This window comes from Mustela nivalis (assembly GCF_964662115.1).
Source record: "Mustela nivalis genome assembly, chromosome: 19".
Classification (NCBI taxonomy): domain Eukaryota; kingdom Metazoa; phylum Chordata; class Mammalia; order Carnivora; family Mustelidae; genus Mustela; species Mustela nivalis.
In genome coordinates, this window is record NC_139038.1 from 22792378 (window position 1) to 22818260 (window position 25883).

General features: G+C 44.8%; 2 long non-coding RNA genes across 2 annotated transcripts in view; one reads left to right on the forward strand and one right to left on the reverse strand.

Moving 5' to 3' along the window:
* Positions 1-16575, forward strand: part of LOC309855012 — a 51858-nt gene extending 35283 nt beyond the window's left edge. Inside the window, exons 2-3 of the long non-coding RNA XR_014306562.1 lie at positions 12797-13790; positions 15180-16575. This is a non-coding gene — a long non-coding RNA (uncharacterized lncRNA). The remainder of the gene's footprint in view (positions 1-12796; positions 13791-15179) is intronic.
* The window catches only part of LOC309855006, a 93911-nt gene that overhangs the window by 12448 nt on the left and 55580 nt on the right, over positions 1-25883 (reverse strand). Inside the window, exon 6 of the long non-coding RNA XR_014306551.1 lies at positions 14289-14387. This is a non-coding gene — a long non-coding RNA (uncharacterized lncRNA). The remainder of the gene's footprint in view (positions 1-14288; positions 14388-25883) is intronic.

Below are 25883 nucleotides of genomic sequence, written 5' to 3' on the forward strand. Positions count from 1 at the left end.
GGTCACCAAACTGTGGAAAGAACCAAGATGTCCTTCAACGGATGAATGGATAAGGAAGATGTGGTCCATATACACTATGGAGTATGGCTCCATCAGAAAGGATGAATACCCAACTTTTGTAGCAACATGGACGGGACTGGAAGAGATTATGCTGAGTGAAATCAGTCAAGCAGAGAGAGTCAATTATTATATGGTTTCACTTATTTGTGGAGCATAACAAAAAGCATGGAGGACATGGGGAGTTAGAGAGAAGGGGGTTGGGGTAAATTGGAAGGGGAGGTGAATCATGAGAGACTATGGACTCCGAAAAACAATCTGAGGGGTTTGAAGTGGAGGGTGGGTGGGAGGTCGGGGTACCAGGTGGTGGGTATTATAGAGGGCACAGATTGCATGGAGCACTGGGTGTGGTGAAAAAAATAATGATACTGTTATGCTGAAAATAAATAAATTTAAAAAAAATAACTATTCAAGGCATCCTCGCTCATCATTACAGTCAGTTCCAGTAGTGAGTTTTGCTTGAAAGGATTAATGATATTCTGTATGATCTAAACCCTTTTGCTTGGATCAAACCTAGGATGCTTTGCATCCTAGGTGGAATGATTATTCTTTTTACTGCTATTACCTTTTAATGCTTAGTCCTCACATGGACATGTAAATCCTTCCAACAACTAATGGATCAAGAAGTTGCAAGCAGAAACGACTCCTACTTCTACATAAACAAAAAGGGGGAATGTAATATAACTGTCCCTGAGAATAATAAAGTGCTTAAAATAGAAGTGATGAGAAACTGTACTGGTCACGCAAGCATACTTAATGATGACCGTGAGAAAAACACGTCCTAGCAGCAGGCCTCTGGTGAAAGGATGATACAGGTCCTTGAAGCTGAGCAGCTGGGGGTGCTCTACCCACTCAGGGTAGGACATGGCCTGCTTCCCTTTTTCGTTGCCTCGCCTGCCCCAGAGAAAGCCTCCTGTTAGAATAGTCCCTGTAAGTGCACTTGCTCAACTACAAATTCCCTGCTGCTTGGTCAGGCACCCCCTACTCTTCTGTTTACCTGTAAGACTTGTGATCAACATATGACTCATACTCCTTCTTGCTTACCTACAAGACCTATGACTAATATATAACCTTCTTCTTCTCATTTGTTCGTTGTTCTAGCTCATAAACACGGAACTAGGGACTAGGGAGTTTCTTCAAGCCGACAGTCCCTTCAACTGTTGTGGACCTGCTGCCCCCCTCTTACAGCTGACTTGTTTGTGTCTCCTTCTCCTCCTGTGCGCTGGTGGGAAATGGCAGCAAAGAAAGACACACAGAGCAGGGGCACTGAAAGAGAGATGGACGCCGAGATGCTCAGATCCCCACATGGGGAAACAGGGACCCAGAGACAGAAAGAACAGAGCTGAGGCCTGAGAAGGCAGTGGGGGAGGGAGGGTTTGGGGGGGGCAAGAGTCTCCCCGTCTCCCTAGGAGATCCACATTCTTCTCAGTTTGGTGTTCTTTCTACTCAACTACTTCCCTGATAGAGAATGACATAAGAAAAAATGTCCCTCTGGAAGAAACCTGTGCCAAAATTCTTGAGGGCCAGATAAGCAGCACTTGTTTGGGATTTCTTGCATTAGCAATTCTAAGAATAACCGTTGCGGCACTCACAATAATGCATATTTGATTTCCCCCACGCTCGCCCTCACAGAGTATAATGTTTCTATACAGTTAGTTTTTTTGTGATTCCTTTGTTTCAAATACTTTCTTTCTGTCCCTGTTAAGAGTTTATCTTTGAATTATCATAGCGGCAATGATGAGCGAAATGTCAACCTAGAGAGGCCAAATGAGTTGCTCCCATCACTCAGCAATGCCATGGCTGTAGCCCGTTACCCTAGTGGTTCTCCACCAGACAGGGCACTTCGCCTGACAGGGGCCCTTAGGAAATGTGGGAAGCGCCTGGGGCTGTCATAGTGACCAAGGGAGCACCACTCACAGCTGGAGGAGCCAACTGCACAAGCCATCTGCAACGTTCACAATTTCTGCGGGCCCAGATGCCTCTAGTGACCCACTGAGAAATACCACATAAGGCCCAATGAAGCCACAGAGAGATGTTCTGGGGAAACCGAGGCTGGGCTCAAGGGTTATTTCCATCCAGAGAAGATATTCAATTAATAAAAAAAAACTTATTTTACATATATAACAGACAAGTAACATATATGAATTTATTCTTATTCTAAAGAGAGTCGACAAAAACTGTCACATTTATCTTCTCTATATCAAATTTGAATCCCAGCCTTACTCCATCAGCCAGGCAGGAATACTCGATTCCGGCCATTATCACTCTCACTCTCCAGGACGAGCAAAAGGCCTCAAAGTTAGAAAGAACAGAATACTCTGGGAGCCGTTTTGCTTTCTGAAGGCAGGCAGGTCTACTCTGATGGGTCCTGCTTGGCCATGGGAGCCCCAAAGAATGTGAAGCCCAGTGTCTAAGAATACTTCTTGTGGGTGCACCTTAACAATCCACAGAGATCCTGACACCCCAAAGTTTGGGAAGGAGCTGGTCTCACATCCCAACGTCTCACAGAACCTGCCCACCTTCCTAGACTCAGGATTCCCTAAGGCATCTTTTCCTGCCTTATAACATCTCTGATATTACGAGGCATCTCATTAATGCTGGTATCATCGCATAGCTTTTGGTCAATGACATTCAAGACCTTGGTATCATTTCCTGTGCATGGCCAGATTTGGTTCTTACTCCAGGTGGCATGACTGGACACTCAGAACTCCCTGACCTTTCTGTCAACAAACCACTGAGGACCATCGAGGGAGGACAATGAATGTTAGTTCTTATGTGAAAACATTTTACTGCAACATCCTGATAAGATCAAGAAAATGTCAGCAGCAAAATTTGCAGGATTTTCTTAGGGGGAAAAAAAAAAAGATTGTACTAGTTTATTTACTTGAGAGAGAGAGAGCGAAAGCGAAGAGGGAGAGCGAGAGGGTGAAGTTGACTCCCTGCTGAGATGAGAGCCTCATGTGGGGCTCGATCCCAGGACTCTGAGATTATGACCTGAGCCAAAGGCAGATGCTTCAGTGACTGAGCAAGAATTGTCTTTCCTTTTTTTAATGTAATATTTCATTTATTTAATTCACTGAAACAGGTGAGCAAGCAGGGTGAGTTAAAGGCAGAGAGAGAGGGAGAGGTAGGTCCCAGAGGAGCGGGGGAGCCAGATGCGGGGCCCAACCCGTCACCCTGGGATCACAACACAAGCCAAGGCAAACACCCAACCCATGGAGCCGCCCAGGCTCCCTGCCCTATAGAATTTTCTTAAAAGAAAACCCCAGGGACACTGCTGGGAGGACTCTTCTGGGAAATGCCACCTCACCACCACTGAACAGCACAGAGGCTGACGCTGCGTGGATAAAGCAGACACTGCCCACCACAGACGACTCAGAGTTGAAAACGGATTCAGAGGCATTACACTTTGAATGTGAAGAGGTTTGAGGACTACTCTCAAGAATTTCTTTTGCTTACATCTTCTTTTTCATATGTCCATAAGACTGATATGTGTTGAAATCTAGGTCTCAAAGGGACTGGCAGACTCCTCTCGTGAGTCTGAAATTGAAAGTTGAAGTGACCTTCATAGCTTAAGGGGTAGTGTGGTCTTTTCCTTAGTCACTAAGGAGATAAGGTACAAAGACAAGGAGACAGGGACGTAAGGAGAAGGAAACACAGGTGAGGACTTTGGTACCCGGTCCGGACACACAATGCCCAGCCGGACCCTCACCCACTGAGAGCGAGCTGCTAAAGGCTGGAAAATGAGATGTCACGGAAGGAGGAATTCCAGCCTTTGCCCATGGTCTGCCATTCCCAGGTCTGGGCCCTGAGCCCCTGCCCAAAGTCCCCAGGTATTGCCGAATGAAGAATGAAAAGATGGAGCCTTGAGCTCCAGCACGGCAAGTCCTTGGCAAGGAACGCAGCAGAGGAAGGACCCGTCTAGCCAGTGGCCTCAGAGACCCTGGCTGGACATCACCTCACGGCTCATACTTTCCCTCATCACTCATCCATTTGGAACAAGACGGCTCCTCTCTGGGCCTCTCAGAACTAAGTCCGGGTGAGCAGAAGGGGCACAGGAGTTGGAGAGGACCCCCAAAGACCTGCTTACACATCTCAGCTCCCACATGTATGAGTCATGTGCTTGTCAACACCCTGCATCATCTCACTGGTCCTGGCTTCCCTCTCCCTCCCTCCCTTCCGTCTTCCTTCCCTCCCTTTCTCCATTCCTTCCCCGTGTTTTTTGCTCCTTTTCTTTTCTTCTCCTTCCCTCCCTTCCTGCTTTCATTCTTCCTTAAACAAATACCATACACCAAACACTGTCCTAAGCGCTCCACAAAACGATCTCATTTAATCCTCAGAACCACCTGTGAGGCAGACACTATTTTCATCGTCCTCATTTACAGACTGGAAACCTGAGGCACAGGGTGTAAGCAGCACAGCTGGGTTCACATAGCCAGTAGGAGGCTGAGCAAGGATTGAGACCCAGACAGCCTGGCCCCAGAGTCTGCTGTCACTGCCCTCCTAGACTCTGCTACACAGTCACAATTGTCAGCCAAAACTAAGAACCATCTCTGGGTCTTGTGATGCTTAAGTAACAGAAGTTAAGTCCCTGGTAAACAGTATGGCTGTAAGAAATGACAGTCATCACCTTCACTCTCCAGGATGCTGGTCTTTCAATTCACACACAGAATAAAAATACTTTCTACTTGTATTGTTCTACAGGTTTGGAAAAAGGTTCACCTAAATTACCCTCCTTGGTTCTTAGAACAGTCCTAGGATACACTGTTTTTCTTTTCTTTTCTTTTTTGAAAGATTTTATTTATTTGTCAGAGAGAGAGACACTGAGAGAGCATAAGCAGGGGGAATGGTAGCAGAGGGAGAAGCAGGCCCCCTGCCGAGCAAGGAACCCTTGGCAGGGCTGGATCCTAGGACACTGGGACCATGACCTGAGCTGAAGCACACACTTATTAACCGACTGAGCCACTGAGTTGTCCCAGTACACTGTTTTTCTTCTAATAATGTTAGCATAGAGTACTTAGCATGTCCCAGGCTTTTTTTCTGTGTGCCTTATGAATGCATTTAATCCTAAACTCAGTTCTATAGCTCAGTGAGGTATTATTATTATCTCTCTATTACTGGCACAGAGAGGTTAAGTAATGTGCCCAGAATCACAGAGCTAGTAAGTAGTGGTGCTGGGATGAAACTCAAGAGAGTCTGGTTTCAGACTCTGAGCTCTCTGACCTTCTCCTCTAGGGGGTGTCTGTGTAGGAGGCAATTCCGGCTCACAAACCCTGTGATGAGTAAGAGTCAGTAAGTGCCAGAGCCAGAACTCAAACCCTGGCCTGTCTGCCACCAGTGTTCCCAAAAGGTGATTTCTCTGACTCTGTTGCCTTGCATATCTTGTACATCTGTACATCTGAGCGATGTCCCATCAGGACATCGCCTTGAGTTGGGGCTTAGAAGACATAGGCTCTAGACCTGCCAATAAAATAACTGGTCAACAGCAGGGAGACCTTGAAGAAATCACTTTGCCTCCAACCTTTATCTAAAAATTAGGGAGTCATGCTCACTCAATCTTTAATGTCTTCTAATTCTAAGCAACTGTTTTCCAGGAAGAATTCCAATTCTGTCTGAAGGAAAGAAATGTAGCACGTTTCTTATACCTCAATGTCAATCCCACCCACACCCCTGAGGGAAACTCTGGAAAATGCTTCTTTTTACCTGATATAAATCCTACAGGTACCATGAAGTATACCTCAAATGCACAGCAGCCAGAAACAGCCATTTCTCTGGAGGTCTCCCAAGCTTCTAGTCCCTTTCCCTCACCTTTACTGGTAAGAACTGTACGCACGTTACTCTGTGCTCCTGCAATACCGAGTTTGTGCCTCTAGATTAACAATTCCTACACTCATGGACAGCAGCAGCATGTGTGCCTGTGCTTGTGTATGTGTGTGTATGTCCCAGTAGCTCCTTAAGGGCGCAGACTATATTCCATTCATTTTCCTATGCTTGGACAGTTATGTTACGTGGACCATATACATAAGTGCCAATATCTGACCATTTTTTGACTTACACAAATGACAATTTAATATGGTACAACCTAAGAGATGTTCATTAAATATAAGCATATTTCCTACTGTGCAACAGGTGCATTCCTGAGAAAACTTGTGCTCTACAAGAGGGGCCAGTAAGCTTCCCTATAAGGGAGCCACATGGTCAATGCTTTAGACTTCACATGCTATAGATTCTCTGTCCTAAGGATTCCACTTTGCCATCAAAGCAGCCCTAAACAATCTGTCAATGAATGAGCATGGCTGTGTTCCAGTAAAACCCCATTTGAAAAAAACAGGCTGAGGGCACCTGGGTGGCTCAGCTGGATAAGTGTTTGACTTCGGTTCAGATCATGATATGGGGGTCCTAGGATCAAGCCATGGGTTGTGCTCCCTGCTCCATGAGGAGTCAGCTCCAGCTTCTCCCTCTGCCCTCCCTGCTTCTTGTGCTCTCACTCTCTAATAAATTAATAAAGTCTTTAAAAATTAAAAATTTAAAATGGACTCATGAAGAAACAGAAAACCTTCATGGTCCTATAACAAGTAAAGAAATGGAATTAGTCATTTAAAACTTCCTACGAAGGGGCACCTGGGGGGCTCAGTTGATTAAATCCTCTACCTTCGCTCAGGTCATGATCCCAGGGTCCTGGGATTGAGCCCCACATCGGGTTCTCTGCTCACCGGGGAGTCTGCTCCCCCACCCCTCTGCCTGCCTCTTTGCCTACTTATGATCTCTGCCTGTCAAATAAACAAATAAAATCTTTAAAAAAACCCCACAACTTCTATCAAGAAATGGTCAGGACCAGATAGCTACACTGGTGTATTCTACCAAACATTTCAAGAAAAATGAATACCCATGTGTAGATTCACGTATCTTCCACCAACAGTCAAAAAACTGAATTCCACCATCAAAGGGTTCTTCCTGATTTACTATTAGAATTATATTTACCCATTCCCCACTATTCTCATTACCTGGCAACTGCTGAGCTCTGCATTTCTGAATACTGTTATTTCAAATTGTTATAGAAATGGAATTACAAAGTATGGAATCTTTTTTCACTCAGCATAATTATCTGGACAGCCATTCAAGTTGCTGCATATAGATCAATACCTTATTCTTTTCTATTGCTGAGTATTCTATTTCTTCTAAGTTGTCTAATTTTTTTAGCATACAGTTGTTTATAGTATGTATGCCCTTGTTAATTTATTAAAGGCTACAGGGTCTGTAGTGATAAAAAAAAGAAAATACCATTATTTCTTCATAATCACTTTCAGAAAATAAAGGAGAAATGAACACTTGCCAACAACTTTTATGAGGCCTCTATTACCCTGATACAAAAAGCAAGCAAGGAAATCACAGGAAAAAGAATAATCTACAGATCAATCTCTCTTAAGAAGACAGCTGCAGAAATCATCGAAAATTCCTAGCAAGTTGAATCCAGCCGTATATTAAAAGGATTATATATCATGAGCAAGGAGACTATATGCCAGGAACACAAGGCTGGTTTAATATCTGGAAATCAAGTATTAGAAGACACCACATAAACAGAACAATGCAGAAAAAACATATGATCAACCGAAGAGACAGAGAAAAGCATCTGACAGACTTCAACACCCCTTTCTGATAAATTTTAATAACTAGGAACAGTTCAAACTGATAAGAGGATCTAAAAGAAACCAAACCAAAATAAAAACAAAAACAAAAAGACAAAACAAACAAACAAACAAAAAACAAAGAAAGAAAGACCCACCACAGACACAAACAAACAAACAAAAAATCACCAGGAAGGTCTTACTTAAAAGGGAAGGACTGAATCTTTTCCACCTAAGATGGGTAACAAGAGAAGGAGGTTCAGTCTCACCCCTTCTTTTCAACATTGCACTAGAGGTTCCAGCTAGGGAAATTGGGCAAGAAATGTAAAATAAGAGAGGGCAACACTGGAAAGGAAGAAGTAAAGTTGTGCCCATGTGCAGATGACATGATTATGCATATACAAAAATCTTGCACATAAGAAATTCAGGAAAGGAGCCACTAAAAAAATTTTCTCGTATGTAAGAAATCACTAAAAACCTATTAGCATGAATAAATGAGCTTGGTGAGTTTGCAGGATATGAGATCAATATACAAAAATCCATTACATTTCAACAGACTAGCAACAAACAGTTCAAAAATGAAAATGCAGAAAACAATTCCATATATAGTATTGTCAATGTATCACTTAGGAATACAGGTAACAAAGGAATTGCAAAACCAAAAACCATTGTTGAAAGAAATGAAAGAACTAAATAAGCAGAAAGATATCCCACATCTGGATATGGATCCAAAGACTAATATTGTTCTAATGGCAACACATTCCAAATTGATCTACTTGTGTAATCAATTCGATCCTTACCGGACAGAGTAGAATGCCAAAAGGTAGCTAAGTGGAGATAAAGGGAAGAGAAAGAAAGTCCTGGCTGGACTGATAAAGAAGCAACTTCCATAATCACACAGGGCAAAAGACAATAAGCAATTTAAGTATTACATACGTTACATACAATCTATTGTGACCTGAACAATAAACTGTGTACAATTCTCATTCCAAGATCTAGAATCATTCTTCTCAATTAAACTTTTTGTTATAATCCTAAAATTCAGAGTTAACTTTCAGGGGACACAATCTGAGATCACTGTCAGAATTGAGTGGGCCCTCCTTGATAATTATAGTCACTATATGTTGCTAAACTGCCAGACAGACCTATTCTTTCATAACGCCAGATGGTATTTTTAGTTCATTTCTATCCAGGAATGTTAAACGGTACCCAAGTAGAGGCAGTCACATGGGTGATAAGATCATCACCATCTACGTGATTCTCTTGCTGCCAAAGAACTGATATAGCTGAAAGGAACTGTGTATTTCATCTCACTCGTTCAGCTTGTACTGAATGCTAGCCACGATGCCACACACAGGGTTAGGTGCCAGGAGATAGCAGAGCCCCGACTCTCGCACCAGCCCAGAAACTTGTAAACTGTTTATCATCTAATATCATCTAATTCAGTGGTTCCCAACCAGGGTGATTTTATGTCCAAGGCATATCTGGCAATGTCTAGGGACACCATTGGTCACAGTGAGGGAAATACTATTGGCACCTACTGAGTCAAGGCCAGGGATGCTTCTAGACATTCCACGATGCACAGGACAACTTCCACAATAAGAATTATCCAGCCCAGAATGCCAAGACTATACCTACTGGGACACTTGATCTAACTTCATCTCCCCATTTTTTCAGAAGAAGAAACTGGAGCCAATGTCAGTGATATACCCAAGATCATCAGTTCCTCAGCAGGGTCTAGATGTGCTAGTTCCACTCTGTGTGCAAGAGATCTTCAGTTTCCCTTTATTGAACTAAAATTGAAGACTAATCTTTCCACATTTGTCTTTTCCTTAAAGCAATGAGTCCTGCGTGGCATCCTGGTGGAAAGCAGCTTTAGACAGCAACAGAAAAGTAGTCACCTTTGATCTGCATGTTTCACTGCAAGAGATGGGCTCTAGACTGAGTGACACAGGTGCCTTGGCATGGTTGCATATGGCTTCTGGATTTTATTTGAGAGGAAGGATGCTGTGAAAAAAAGCATGGACTCAAGAAGTTCCATTTATTCTCTCTTTTTCTTATTCATTCACAGAAAACAACAGCAGCATACCGACCTCCTACTGTGTGCCAATCACTGAGCTAGACACCGGACACATGAGGATGAATTAAAAGTATGTGTTCTCTCCTCTCAACAGCCTGCGGTAAACAGGAGACACACACATAAACAAGGCATTACAGCGTGTTGAGAGAGAAGCACTAGAGGTGGCAAGTGCAGGATGGAATAGGCATGTGCCAGTCAGAGCTGCAGGCTGCAAGCAACAGAAAACAATTTTGGCTTATTTAAGCAGGAAAGAAATTTACTGGACATATCCCAGGGAATTCACAGAAGCCCCAGAGAGCCTGAAGAACAAGGCTCAGGAAACAGGCAGAAAGACAGAGGCTCAGTGCAGCTAGTACTCCAGTTCAAAACGACCATGGTGAACACTCTGCAGCCCTGCTCAGGGACCACTGGCCATCTCAGGTAAACAGCACTACCCCAGCACTGATGCTATAAGCTGCACTGGACTCCTCTTTTCCCACGGCCCTGCAGCCAGTAGCTATGACAGGATGGCTTCTCTCACTCTTTATCTTGCCAGATCCCAGCAAAGTCTTTGGATTCAGTAATTCTGGCTTATTAATTCAGCTTTTAAAAAATTATGTTCATTTACCCATGTAGAGTACATCATTAGTTTTTGATATAGTGTCCAATGATTCATTAGTTGTGTAAAACACCCAGTGCTCCATAGATCAGTGGAACAGAGTAGAAAGCCTAGATATGGACCCACAACTCTATGGTCAACTGATCTTTGACAAAGCAGGAAAAAATATCCAGTGGAAAAAAGACAGTCTCTTCAATAAACGGTGCTGGGAAAATTGGATAGCTATATATATAAGAATGAACCTAGACCATTCTCTTACACCATACATAAAGATAAACTCGAAATGGATAAAAGACCTTAGCAGAAGGCAGGAATCAATCAAAATCCTTGAGGAGAACATAGGCTGTAGCCTCTTCGACATCAGGCACAGCAACTTCTCTCAAGACATGTCTCCCAAGGCAAAGGAAACAGAAGTAAAAATGAACTTTTGAGACTTCATCAAAATCAAAAGCTTCTGCACAGCAAAGGAAACAGTCAATAAAACAAAGAGGCAATCCAGGAATGGGAGAAGATATTACCAAATGACACTACAGACAATGGGCTGATCTCCAAGATCTATAAAGAACTCCTCGGGGGCACCTGGGTGGCCCAGTGGGTTAAGCCTCTGCCTTTGGCTCAGGTCATGATCCCAGGATCCTGGGATCGAGCCCCACATTGGCTCTCTGCTCAGCAGGGAGCCTGATTCCTCCCTCTCTCTCCGCCTACCTCTCTGCCTACTTGTGATCTCTGTCAAATAAATAGATAAAATCTTAAAAAAAAAAAAAAAAAGAACTCCACAAACTCAACACTCAAAAAACAGATAATCGGGTTTAAAAATGTGCAGAAGACATGAACAGATACTTCTCCAAAGAAGACATACAAATGGTTAACAGACACATGAAAAAATGTTCATCATTACTAGCCAACAGGGAGATTCAACTTGATGCCACATTGAGATACCACCTTACACCAGTTAGAATGGCCAAAATTAACAAGACAGTAAACAACATGTGTTGGAGAGGACGTGGAGAAAGGGGATCCCTTGTACATTGTTGGTGGGAATGCAACTTGGTGCACCCACAGTAGAAAACAGTGTGGAGATTCCTTAAGAAACTAAAAATAGAGCTCCCCTATGACCCTGCAATTGCACTACTGGGTATTTATCCCAAAGATACAGAGGTAGGGAAAAGAAGGGCCATCTCTACCCCAGTGTTCACAACAGTAATAGCCACAGTTGCCAAACTGTGGAAAGAGCCAAGAAACCCTTCAACAGATGAATGGATAAAGAAGATAAGGTCCATGTATACAATGGAGTCTTATGCCTCCATCAGAAAGGATGAATACCCAACTTTTGTAGCAACATGGACGGGACTGGAAGAGATTATGCTGAGTGAAATAAGTCAAGCTGAGAGAGTCAGTTATCACATGGTTCTACTTACTTGTGGAGCATAAGCAACAACAAAGGACACTGGGTGAAGGACAGTGGAGTGGGCTGGGCGAAATCGGAGGTGGAGAAGAACAATGAGAGACTGTGGACTCAGAAACAATTTGAGGGTTTTGGAGGGGAGGTGGGGAGGGGGTTAGGAGGGCCTGGTGGTAGGTATTAAGGAGGGCACGTACTGCATGGAGCATTGGGTGTTGTGCAAGAACAATGAATCTTGGAACACTGAAAAACAAACAAACCACCTAGTGCTCATCACAACACATGCCCCCCCTAGTACCCATCACCCCATGACCCCATCTCCCTACCCAACTCTGATCCCAAACCCTCAGTTTGTTTCCTGGGGTCCAAAGATTCAGTTATTCTAGATCCCTCACCCTCAGTCTAGCTGTAACGCATGCTGGGAAACTGAGCATCTCACCTGGTGAGTTTCTACAGTTGGAGACCCACTTTGTCTCCCACCACCAAAACTCCTACAGTAAGGTGAAGCCCTCTTTCCAGGTTTTGCTCTAAAGTCACCTTCTCAGTGAGACCACTCTATTTAAAACTCTAATGCCTCCTTCCCCTAGCACTTGTCATCACCCTTCTATGCTACATTTTCCCCGCATGGCTCTTGCCACCATCTCATTATTTACTTGCTCATCTATCTCTCCCTACCCAAATGTGAGCTCCAGAAGGAAGGATGCGTGTCTGCTTTATTCACTGCTGTGTCCCCAATTCCAGGAACACAGTAGGCTCTCAATAAACACTCAAATGAAGGAAGGAAGGAATTCTTCAGACACAGGGAGACCAAAGATCCTGAGAATCCAAACTTGCAAAAAATTCTCACTATAAAAAGCCAATGGGAAAGACACAGAACATAACGTAGCCTGGAAATAAATCAGACAGAGTTCCCTAAGGGAAAGGATACTTCAGCTGAGTCTTCAGAAAAGGCAATGCAGACAATCAAAATTAGGAAAGAAAGACTGAAGCTGTTAGGTGGATTCTGAGAATGTGTTGTTTTATATTTCACACAGTCGTGGATGCTCCCTAGCCAAGCTCCTGCATCTTTTCTGTATGGAAGAGGCCCTCGTTTGGACCAGAGCAGCACCAGCCTTGACTGCGAAAAGCCAAGGTCAGAACGTGGAGGTAGAAGACATCTCACCAAAAGCATCCAAGAGTGAGTCCTTTATAGAATAGAGTGGTAGATTCCAAGGAACACCTGGAGCCTTGAACAAAAAGATGTAACTCTGAACGTTTTTCCCAAGGAAGGCAGTCAGACCAGTGATAAAATCAAGAATGAACCAACCTCAAAGGCAAATAAGTTTTTCTCCAGTTTAAAGGTGTTTGTGTTACTACCGGATAGCTTTTTTTTTTTAAGTGATCACGCTGCCACAGAACTTTTTGTAATGCATCAAAATTCGTAGGCTGGGAAGGCCAGGACGAAAAGAGTTGGTGGCAGGGCTATTACTTGACGTTCAATTCAGTAAACAGAATTCATCCTTCTACATAGTCCTTTATATGAAATACTGCCAGCGGCTGGCTATATGGCCCAATGAGATGGAGTTTGAATGACTTGAGTTATTGGCATTCAGACTGAATGCACGTTTATGAATACGCTGACTTCCCCCTGCACTACATGAAGTGATGTACAGCTATTCTCCACATACTTTCTGACACCATCACTTTCCTCTCTGGCTTTGGCTCATTCCCAGAGCGTCAGGATGACACTAAGTGACAATGGCTGTCGTATTCCCACTACACAGGAAACCGCTCTTGCTTCTTTCAGTGGTCTTTTCAGAAGGCCCTTCACAAGGTGTTGGGTGGACGCAAGAGAAAGGAGGGAGCTGAGAGGGATGAGCTCCCAATGACCACGCAGAGGATCGACTCCTCCGTGAAATACCGCCGACTGGTCACAACTACTGGACAGTTTCCCAGGTCCTCGGGATGCGAATGGGACCGAAAGGCGAGCCTGGCACCTTGTGCCTCACCTCATCTCCTTATGACATTCAAATAAATACTAATCAAAAGGTGATTTACATCTCTGCTGCAGCGATTGCTCAAAATGCCAAGGGAAAAAGACCGCCTTAGTGCACAGCAAAACTCAAAACTCCTCTCCCCAGGCTGTCTCTGTTCCTGTCATTCCATAGCCCCTAAGACTTGCTCATAAATCAAACCCCAACAGTCTTTTTCTCATTTCCCTACTCGGTGTCAGCTCTCTGGCTTCTTCCAGTTTCCCTTTTCTACCATCACCCAGATACTGTGTGAGGAAAGAGAATAGTAAGCAAGGTGGACTTGGGCAGAAACGGATGGCACAGATTTACAATTTAGATTTTCTTTTATAACCCATCATTATTCTTCCTTCAAGGAGTGCCCATTCTGAGCAAGGCTGTGTTTTAGTCAAACCAAAGGTGTAAAGTATTATGTTATCACCTGTGTGGTGATAAATAAGCCTTAGCATTAGTCCAAAAAAAAAAAAAAGAAAAAAGAAAGAAAGAATCTAACAGTGAACAAAGAAGATTTAATTACCTCAAATGTGATCCAGGAATAGCTCCTTTGTGAGAGTGGGGAAAACAGACCTGCTTTTTCCTAATTCCTTTAGCCAATGGCCAGTTCTTTAAAATCAACCTAGGAGTCAAGACAACAGTTTTTAAGACACACATATCAACACATTTCATTTCTCAGCATACAGTTAAATGGTACTAAGGACACTATCGTTGTGCAACCATCAACACTGTACATCTCCCCAATTTTCCCATCTTCCCAAACTGAAACTCTTGTCCTCATGAAACAATGCCTTGTTCTCTCCTCCTTCTGGTCCCCAGTAAGCACCTTACTACTTTCTCTCTCTCTTATCTAAATTACTCTAGGCATGTCATAAATGGAATCAGACAGTATCTGCTCTTTTCTAATTGGCTTATTTCACTTTGTGTAGCGTCGTCAAGGTCCATCCATGTGGTACCATGGGTCAGCATTCCCTTCCTTGTTAAGACTATAGAATCCTCCATAACAGAGGTATACTACCTCTGTTTATCCACTCATCCCCTGATGGACACACAGGATGCTTCCACCTTTTGTCTATTAAGAATAATGCTACTATGGGGGCACCTGGGTGGCTCAGTGGGTTAGGCCACTGCCTTCAGCTCGGGTCATGATCTCAGGGTCCTGGGATCGAGTCCCGCATTGGGCTCTCTGCTCAGCAGGGAGCCTGCTTCCTCCTCTCTCTCTCTCTCTCTCTCTCTCTCTCTGCCTGCCTCTCTGCCTACTTGTAATCTCTGTCAAATAAAATAAATAAAATATTAAAAAAAAAAGAATAATGCTACTATGAACACAGGGGTATTCAGGCCACCATTTTGTTAGTTTGTGTCCAAACTTCTTTTTTTTGTTTGTTTGTTTAAGATTTTGTCTATTTCTTTACAGAGAGGAAGCACGAACATGGGAAAAGGCAGAGGAGAGAGAGAGAGCGGGAATCCCAAGCAGACTCCCCACTGTGCACGGGGCCAACGTGGAGCTCTATCCCATGACTTCGAGATCATGACGTGAGCCAAAGTCAAGAGTTGGATACTTCACCCACTGGGCCAGCCAGGCGCCCCTCCAAACTTCAAACTGATTAAGAGACCATGGGTACCCATCAAAGGAGAAATGGACAAATGGGGCACATCCATACAATGGAACCCCAGGTGCGGAATGAAGTACTGATGGTGTCACCACACGGATGAATTGGGAAAACACTACACTAGGTGAAAGAAACCAGTCACAAATAGGTCACATATCAAGTGATTTCAGTTATTTGAAATATCCCAAATAGGTCATCCACAGAGACAGAAAGTAGATGATGGGTTGGCGGGGACTGGAGGGAGGGGGCACGGGGAGAAAACTGCTTAATGAGCACAGGGTTTCTTGTCAAAGATGTTCTGGAGCTAGTTAGAGGTGATGGTCACAATGTACTAAATGCCACTGAATTAGTCACTTTATTTTTTCATTAACTACCTTTCATTCCAGTGTAGTGAACATGCAGCCCTCTATTAGTTCCAGGTGTACAGCACAGTGATTCAACAGTTCTGTACATCACTCGCTGCTGCCCACGGTAAGTGTCCTCTTAATCCCCTTCAGCTGTTTCTCCCATCCTCCCAGCCACATTTTGCTGCTGCTGTATTGTACTAAGATCGCATGGTCCAGTGTGGGAGCCCCTAGCACACGGGGCTGCCGAGTGCTCCACATGTGGTTCGTCCAAGCCAAGAAATGGCGTCAGTGTCAAATACACACTGGAGTTCAATGGCATAGTATGACCAACTGATGCAAAATATCTCATTAATACTTTCATACTGATTATATGTTCAAAAGGCAATATTTTGAATAAACTGAGTTAAAGAAAACAATAGTAAAAACAAATCCATAGGGGCGCCTGGGTGGTTCAGTGGCTTAAGCCTCTGCCTTTGGCTCAGGTCATGATCTCAGGATCCTGGCATCTCTGCTCATTGGGGAGCCTGCTTCCCTCACTCTCTCTGCCGCCTCTCTGCCTACTTGTGATCTCTGTGTCAAATACGTAAATAAAATCTTTAAAAATACATAAATAAACAAGAATAAAAATAACAATAAATAATAAATTTCATCCATTTTATTATACTGTGTTTGGGCGGTACAGGAAAATTTTAAATTACACATGTGGCTCAAATCATATTTCTCCAGGCAGGGTCAGTTGAAGGTCAAAGTTAGTCTTGGGGTAGAGGCAGGGGAATGGTCAGAGCTTCTCTGACTTCCAGGAGTCCCTCTTTCCATAGTGGGTGGGTCAGATTGAGCACAGAATTAAGTGGGGGTCACTGCAGAGGAACGAGAGAAGAACGGGTGGGTGAATGGAGGACAGGAGAGCATCACCCTGGCCACGAACTGGGACCAGGACCAGAGGGCACAGCAAGCCACACCTGAAGTGCTTCAGACTTGTGCTCTTCTCCCTTGCAGTGTTCCAAAGGAGATGCCCCTTGGATGGGGTGACACTTGAATCCTAGGGTTCATGACCGAGAACAAGACTTTGAAGGCCATGGGGAGATCCTTATCTGATCCACAGCTCCTCTTGGTCACTGCAGGGATCACTTCCCAAAACAGACACCCAAGGACCACACCCCTGCTGGCACCCACAGAAGCTCTAGGAGTTGATACCATCGCATTGTGGGGCAGGCAACCCAATGATGACAGTGCCCATCCCACAACTCATGGGAGCGGGACTCAGAGCCAGATTTCATTTCACTTAGGAAAATGAAGAAATGTGAGCTTTCTGCACCCTAACACTGTGAAGCAAATTCATGCCTGTGTCACACATAATCTGTGGCTAAGGCCGCTAGTCTTCAAACATTCAGAGCATCTGAAGCACAAGGTCTGTGGGCTTTTCTGCATCTGGCTGCCTCCCATAGCCTCCACCCTGAAGCACCAGGACCCAGAGGCTTCCCAGATGGGTTCATCTTCTTGAGAACATACTAAGAATTTCCAGGGGCCAGAAGCCAAAAGATCTAATAATGCAAAAGCCACCAACTCCAAACCTGTGCACTGGGAAGGATCTATAGGGAAAATAGTCCAACTGCTTCATTCTAGCTGGAAGAAAGTACAGCCTAGGTGGGAAGTGTGCAGGGAGGACTTGGTCAAGGTCATACACTGGAGGTCAGGTCTCTAACTGGAAGGCACCCCTTTTCCCTCTCCTGGACATCTCAGATGTCACGGCAGCTGGCTCCTCAACATTGTCAACCTCACATCTTTCCCTTTCCAAGTAAACCAGACACTTTGCAACATGCCAGGCAGAGTCTTTCGAGCTGGATAACATGCAGATACCAAACTGGAGACATTCCAACTCTACGGAGAAGAAACTGCCTTTACCAGAATTATGCACATACGTGTCACACATGTAGATACTTACAAGCCCACATACCAGTGTGGCTGTGTCACTAACAAACATATACACACGCATACCCACACGGAGAGAGGGAGGCTCAGTGATACATGCTCTGAAACCAAATTGCAGGGGCCGTCTTTTCAGTTGTTCACCTGGTCGACATGAAGGTGAGGGAGACCTGGACAAGCCGGCAGAAATCTGCCCATTGGAAGTCAGGGGCTCTGAGCTGCCAACAGCCTGATACGCTGTGACCACTTCAGACACACAGCACATGCGGCAAATGTGCAGACTCTGGAGGCAGAATCTCCAGGTTCAAAGCCAGATCCACCACTTGCTAGATGAGAGGCCTTGAGCAAAATTCATCTTGCGGATCCCCAGGTTCCCCCCTCTGTGAAATGGGGTGAGCGACAGAGCCCGGACTGTCTGTCGGTCACTGTCGGTCACTGTCGGGTACTGTCGGGTACTGTGGAGAACAAAAATCAACTCATGCAATTAGTGCAGTCGTTGGTGTGTAGGAAATGTTTAGTAATCTGAGTGAGAAGAGTTACACAGCCCTTTCCAGAAGTATCTAGATGTTCTGTTGCTCACTGGACACAGCCAACTCAGGAGCATACAAGCATGACCCCATACACTGTGGTCTCTGATGCTCCATCCCTGCAGACTTGCTCTGGCTTCTGGCATCCTCCCTCATTCCTGCACAATGACATGCGCTTCCCCCACATGTCCCCACTCTCTCTTCCCTTCCTCACAACTGCTGGCACTTAGAAATTCCTGCTCACCTTCTCCAGAACCCTCTCCTGACCTCCCCAGCAGGCAGGAAGACTGGATTAGGGGCTACAAGAAGAATCTCCATGCAGGATGAGGCTTGGTCCTTTTGGGCGATGACAGTCCTGGGAAATTGCCCTTTGGTTCACCTCACCCCACTGTCAACACAGAAGAATGTGCTAGGGGTCACTAGGGAGCCATCCTGGGTGGGCAGGCAGCCAAAGGGTCAGCTTCTCCCAAAATGTGAAGAGGGAACAGGATGTCCATGATGAGGACCAAAGAAAGTTTCCCTGAAGACCTGAGGGGATCCAGTCTCTGCTCAGGCAGCGTCACTGGTAGCTGGGTGCCTTCGTGAGAACCTGGGAGCTACATATCCTGTTTGGGATTTTTCTCGTTCTGTAAGATACTGTATCCTTTACTCAACATCTGGCTTTCTCTTCTCCAAACACACCAACGTCACCTCCATCACAACACACAGTGATTCTCTTCCAGGAGCCCCTGGCACCCTTGCATTTCTTCTCTTACACTCCTTCTCGTGCTGTATAGCCACATGTTGAAGAATGAGGATTCAAGAACCAGACTGCTTGATGCCAATTCCCGACTCTCTGTTTACCAGCTGTGTGACACTAGGCAAGTTCCTTAACCTCTCCCTACTTTGGTTTCCTCATCTGTACAATAATACTAAGGATCCCTTTGTTGCAGTATTCTTGTGAGGGCTAAGTGAGTTCATTCATGGGAAGCATTTGGAATAGCAGGGGGGATGCAGAACTTGTTCAATAAACACTGGCAACGATTCGTAGGACTACTAACTTGTATCTACTTCCCCTCCACCACAGGGCTGTGAGATCCAAGAGGCTAGTGGCTACCTGCAGAGTTCATCCTTTGCCCCCAGCACAGGAGGTGACACAAAGCAGGTACTCAGTAAATACCTGTGGATGTCAGAGAAAGATAAAGAGACGAGGGGACGGTTGGAGTAGGCAGAGTGGAGGACAGGAATGCCTTGAAGGTTGTTTAACGCAACTTCTATATTACAAATAGAAAATTATGTAGAACCGAAGAAAGCCAGATGAATCAATTTCCGCCCTAGTGGGACTGATTACCTTCTTTATTCTGCCAAAATCACAGAACTATTCTCCATCATTACATATCCATCATCCCTTATACTGAGTTCATTATTTGTTTTCTGGAAGAGGGAGACTAGGACACATGCGCAGTTCCTTAAAGGACACGCTGGGTGGCACAACAAACTCCCTCCGTTGGCCCGGGATCCCGCCGCTCCTTCTAAGAGCTTCGCCATGGGGACATCTCAGTCCCACCGGCCCCCTCTAGAGGCCCGCCATAAGCCAGGGGTCACCTCAACACTGACCCTGCAGTCCCCAGATCAATCTCAGCTTTGCCAATGGAATCCCAGATTTTACTAACAAGGGATCTGTCTTCAGTTGCACGTTCACATGAGTCAAGTTCTCAAGATTAATATTTAATGCCAAAAAGTTCATTAAATAGGGTTTCAGAACAAAATCCTCATCATATGGGTTTGGTTCCTCTAACTCCACACAAGCAGCACTTTCTCTCCCTGTCAACAGCCAAGTAACATTGAAAGGACATGTGACAATCAGCCACTGGGAGCAGCAGGACTTGGGTGAATCAAATCTCAGCAGCATCAAGAGAAGATGGACTGACGCGTCCATCTCAGAGGAACAGATGGCCTGGCCTCATCCTGCTTCAGCCTCACTCGGGGACACTTCAGACTTTGTGCTACACCCACTGGTACTATTCTTGACTAGCTCCATACAGGGGTCCTGGACAGTCCCTTTACGGGTGGGGCTAGGAGGCTCCACACTAATACTTCTTTCTATCAAGAGGTTTTTTTCACTTGTCACCAGATAGTTCCTAACACGGCTGAAACTTAAAGGTCTTCCTTAAATACAAAACTTGCTTTGCAAGTTATTTTAACCACATGATGCCTGAGGGGAGATACCAGTTGTATGTTGGAATGTAAGAGGGTGCTTGCCTCTCAGAATTATGTAATGTTCAGGATTGCTCCTTTTTTTTTTTTTTTAAGATTTTTACTTTTATTATTTATTTGAGAGAGGGGGGGGGGAGACAGAAAAAGCATGAGGGGGGGAGGGTCAGAGGGAGAAGCAGACTTCCCCCTGAGCAGGGAGCCCAGTGAGGGACTGCAGCCAGGGACTCCAGGATCATGACCTGAGCTGGAAGCAGTCTCTCAACCAACTGAGCCACCCAGGTGCCCCAAAGATTCCTCTTTTTTAAGCCTGGCCTGCCCCACTCTGGTAACCACGGCCACCATTAATTAAGGTTAGGTACACTCTGAGGGCCGGTACTCCAGGGCAGCCAGAAACACTGGGATGCCCACTCAGTTCTTTCCACTACTACATAGTGTTCTCTCACACTGAGGCCCACTGACAGAAAGTCTGATCTTCACTGACTGGACACAGAGAAATCACAAGCTTCCTTGGGATTCCAAAGAGTTAGAATGGTCAGTCTGAAGGTCAAAAAATTATAGCTCTCTACTCCCCTCATTGATAGGAGTCTTCTTCCTCACTGGGTTTGGGGAAGTTGGGGTATCATTAAAAGTCACGTATATTTAATCTACGCCTTACACATCTGCAGTCACTGCACAAAGCCCATCTGCTTGGTAAGACGAGAACCTGCTTCCAACTCCTCTGTGGGTACCAGAAAGGTTGTCCTTAATCAAACTGATGCATTGACATGACCTTTTAAAGGTCAAATCTCTTGGATATTACTTGAATACACGTGTTTTTTAAATACAACCTTCTCCCTCTAATCTATAATTATTTCACAGCTCTAAGTAATTGGAAATCTGTATCACTTGCCAGAAAGAGAAGGCAAAAAAAGACAAATAATATAACACCATTAAACTGTCAAGACACACTGTTGTTTGCTAAATGCACTGAAACCGAAATCTGCTCCCTCATTATTAAAAAAAAAAAAATTAAAAATCACTTAGTGTTAGAAAAGTGTTAAAGATGCAGTAGCCCAGACTGAGATGCCCTCGATGCTATTAAATCATCAGAGGAACTGGAAAAGAATTTTGTGTGAGAAAATAAATCCTGCCCGTGGAAGAGGGGGACTTGGTGTTCTTTAAATCCTGCTAGAATCCATCCTCTCAAATCATCTCACATACCATGGATGGACATGCCCCACCCTCTAGGAATTTTTTTATGCCAATGAAAGCAAAATATTCAAACAGCACCAGCTATAAGTCTCTACATCCAACCCCCATAAGAGACGGTTGTAGCAGTACAAAATGCACTGGTCACCTCACCAGGATAAAGGCCATCTTTGAAAAAGTAATGATGAACATGATACTCAGTGGTCAAAGAGAAAATTCTTTTTCCCTAAGATCAGAAACAAGGCAAAGATCCCCACTTTTACCACTTCTATTCAACACAGAATCAGAAATTCTAGCCAGACCTATTAGGCAGGAAAAGAAATAAACAGCATCCAGATTGGAAAGGAAGAAGAAAAATCATTCCTGCTTGCATACAGCATAATCTCGTATTAGAAATACGCTAAAGATTCCGGTGTGTACACACACACACACACACACACACACACAATTAACATATTAGACTTAATAAATTTGTCCAAGTTGTAGGATACAAGATCACACTCAGAAATCACTTGCATTCCCTTGCACTACCAATGAACAATCTAAAAAAGAAATTCAGAAACAATTCCATTTACAATAACATCAAGAAGAATAGAATATTTAGGAATAAACTTAGCCAAGAAGGTGAAAGACTTGTATGCTGTGTTTAAAAAGAGACAGCATGTCCCAGAGGGGGTCACTTGTACTAAACCCCAGCATCAGCAAACCAAGATTGAACACCTAACCTAACCACCATTTCAACCCCCCAGGAATGCAAACTTGAACCAGTCACCATGGAATTAGAAGGTCAGCACTAATGAGATGATTCACCCATTTGACTCCTTCCGTTCTGCTTAAGAAGGTGACCTCCTTGGAGACAAGTCATTCTTTGGTAATCATTTCCTTTTTCCACCCCGTTTCCACCTTTAAAAACCTTCCCTTTCCCACAGCTCAGCCGAGCTCCTTTCTACTTGCTAGAGGGGATGCTGCCTGACTCCGGAACTGTTAAATAAAGCCACTTTGATGTTTAAATGGGCTCCGGTGAATTTTTGTCTCAAGGATTTGATGGCATCTCTGGGACCACAGGAGACTTCCAAGAGCTTCAGGGACAAGAAACACAGGTGAGGTACCCCACAGACCCTTGGAGCTCATGGACTTCATCACTTCCAAAGGCTGTGGGTAGGCTCATGCTTGATTCTGAGCTCCACTCTCATTGGGTCAAGCTCGGAACATTCGTCCAGCTTTGGGGATTCATTCTGTTTGGCAGAGGAAAGCTCTCCTGTTGACTCCTTGATGGTATTCAAAGATCAATTTAGTGGCACTTAATTGTTACCTTAAATTAACGGCTGCCTGAGCCTAGAGAGCTTACCATCAGGGCGAGTGGAGGAAGAGGTGACAGTGGGCTTCCAGTGGGACTGAGTGGTCTCAAATGTGACCCCCTTAGGGAAAAGCACCCATCCCCCAGAATTCGCAGGTGGAAAGCAAAACTCCCCAAACCCGTGATCTCAGTGGCTTGTCTGCACGGCTTTCCACAATCGGTCCTTCTCTGAGGGAGGTTGTTTGAATTCTTTCCCAACTCTTCCCAGAGGGTTTTGGAAATCAAGAGGTTTTGAAATAACTGAGCCTCGCCTTCAACATTCACTCAACTACGTATTTATTCAATATCTACTCTCTGGCAGGCACTGGGAATGAGAGAGAGAGAGATGGCAGTGCGTCACCCAGAGAAGGCTGCTGCGCTTAGGAGGGCTATGGTCTAGCTGGGATGTCAGACATCCCCAATAACTACGTGTACACTAAGTAGGCAGTACCGGGGCATCTGTATGACTCAGTCAGTTAAGTGTCTGCCTTCGGCTCAGGTCATGATCCCAGGGTCCTGGGATTGAGCCCTGCAGGGGCTCCCTGCTCAGGGGGAGCCTGCTTCTCCCTCTGCCTCTGACCCTACCACCCTGCATGTGTTCTCTCTCTCAAACAAATAAAATCTTCAAAAATAATAATAATAATAATTAGTTGTTACCTCAGTACTATAAATAAGATGTACAAACTGCTTTGAGCTCTTGTAACAAAATACCACAGACTTAGTGACTTAGAAACAACAGAAATCGATTTCTCACAGTTCTGGAGACCGGATGTCCAAGATCAGGGCACCAGTATGGTTGAGTGAAGGCCATCTTCAGAGGCACAGACTTCTCCTTGTATTCTCACAGGGTCGAAGGGGCTAGGTAGATCTCTGGGCTCTCTTTTCTAAGAGCACTAATCCCATTCAAAAGGGCCCCACCCTCATGACCTTTCTCTTTTTTTAAATTTTATTTATTTATTTTACAGACAGAGATCACAGATAGGCAGAGAGGCAGGCAGAGAGAGAGGGGAAAGCAGGCTCCCTGATGAGCAGAGAGCCCAGTGCGGTGCTCGATCCTAGGACCCTGAGATCATGTCCTCAGCTGAAGGCAGAGGCTTAACCCACTGAGCCACCCAGGCGCCCTCCACCCTCATGACCTTTTGCTGGAGTTTTCCAGGAAGACACATGAAGCCTAATGGAGACAAACCAATTGTCCGGCAGAGACCACAAGCCCTGCCTTCATGGCTCGGCTATCCGGCTGGAACCATCCTGGGTGGAGGATAAGCAAGTGGAATCTGGGAGAGGCGATTCGGTCTAGTGACATCTCAAGACCTTGTTTAGACACAATGATTCTGAAGAAAGGATTTAGACAGTCCCCCTTCACTGTGACTCCTCACACTCCTCACCACTCAGCCTGGCCACCCAAACTGCCACCCCAGGCTACACCTAAGGGTAGGACAGAGCAGTGCTCAGGAGACTGGCTCTGGACTTGGACCACTGGTTTTGCAAAGCTGCTCTCCTACTCAGTGCTAGCTGTGTGACTGTGTGCACTACTGCGCTGCTCTTGGCCTCAGCTCTGGGGGGACGAGCATAGTGGCTGTTGCTGTCATGCTTGGGAAATCGAGGGACTTAATCCAGGTACAGTGTGTAAAACTGTCCTTGTGGTACTAAGTACTCAGTGAAAGACCAGACAGACACGTACTCCCATGGTTGTGGCAGCATCGTTCTTAAGAGCCAAGGTTTGGAAACCAGCCAAGTGTCCATCAATGGATCCGTGAATAAAGATGTAGTAGATAGCTACAATGGACTATGATTTAGCCAGGGAAATTCTGCATTTACTACAACAAAGAAGATCTTGAGGACATCGTGCTAAGGTAAGTCAGACAAAGACAAGTACCGTACGGTAACTCTATTTTTAAGACTTTATTTACTTATTTAGGGACAGAAAGAGAGAGAGGGAGAGAGGAGAGGGAGAGAGAGAGAATCTCAAGCAGATTCCACATGGAGCTTGGAGCCCAATGCAGGGCTCGATCTCACAACCCTGAGATCATGGCCTGAGCTGAAATCAAGAATCAACTGAGCCACCCAGGTGCCCCTGAATGGTACCTCTCTATGTGGCATCTAAAAAAAAACCCAAAAACCTAAAAAGTTGTAAAAACAGAGTGAAGTGCTGGTTACCAAGGGCTGGGGGCAGGGAAATGGGAGAGGTGTTGTTGAAGGCACGTAGTGTACCTGAAGGATAAGTCCCGGAGACCTAACACATAGTATGCTGACTATAGTCCACAATGGTATGAGAAACATTAAACTTGCTGAGAGACTAGATCTTAATTGTTCTGAACACTAGAAGAAATAAGAGTTATGGGGTTGCCTGGGTGACTCAGTGGGTTAAGCCTCTGCCTTTGGCTCAGGTCATGGTCTCAGGATCCTGGGATCAAGCCCCGCATTGGGCTCTCAGCTCAGCAGGGAGCCTGCTTCCCTTCCTCTCTCTCTGCCTACTTGTGATCTCTGTCTGTCAAATAAATAAATAAAATAAAATCTTTAAAAAAAAAAGAAAGGAGAATTTATGTAACATGATAGAGGTGTTAGCTAACAGTACAATGACAACTGTATTGAAATACAAAAGTATCAAGTCACCTTAAACTGACACAATGTTCTATGTCAAATATACATCAGTAAAAATAAAGAAATAAACAGTAGTTGTTTTAACACAATTCTGGACCCAGGGCTGAGCAGTCTGGTTCATGACTGGAGGTCTATAGAGTTGTTTAATATCATTTGATGTTGACAGCACCACCACTACTACCACCGCCACCACCCCCATCATCATCACTGAGCCCTACCCATTCTAATTGTTTGGGAAGCATTTTGCAAACCCTTGATTTCTTGGCTTGTGGTGAAGGAAAAACTCTAAGAACATACGTCCACCACCAGTTTTTCTCAGAGACTCAGAACGTTCAGAAGCACATTTTGGTCTGGCGGTTGGATATGGACCGTGGCAAAGCAAAGGAG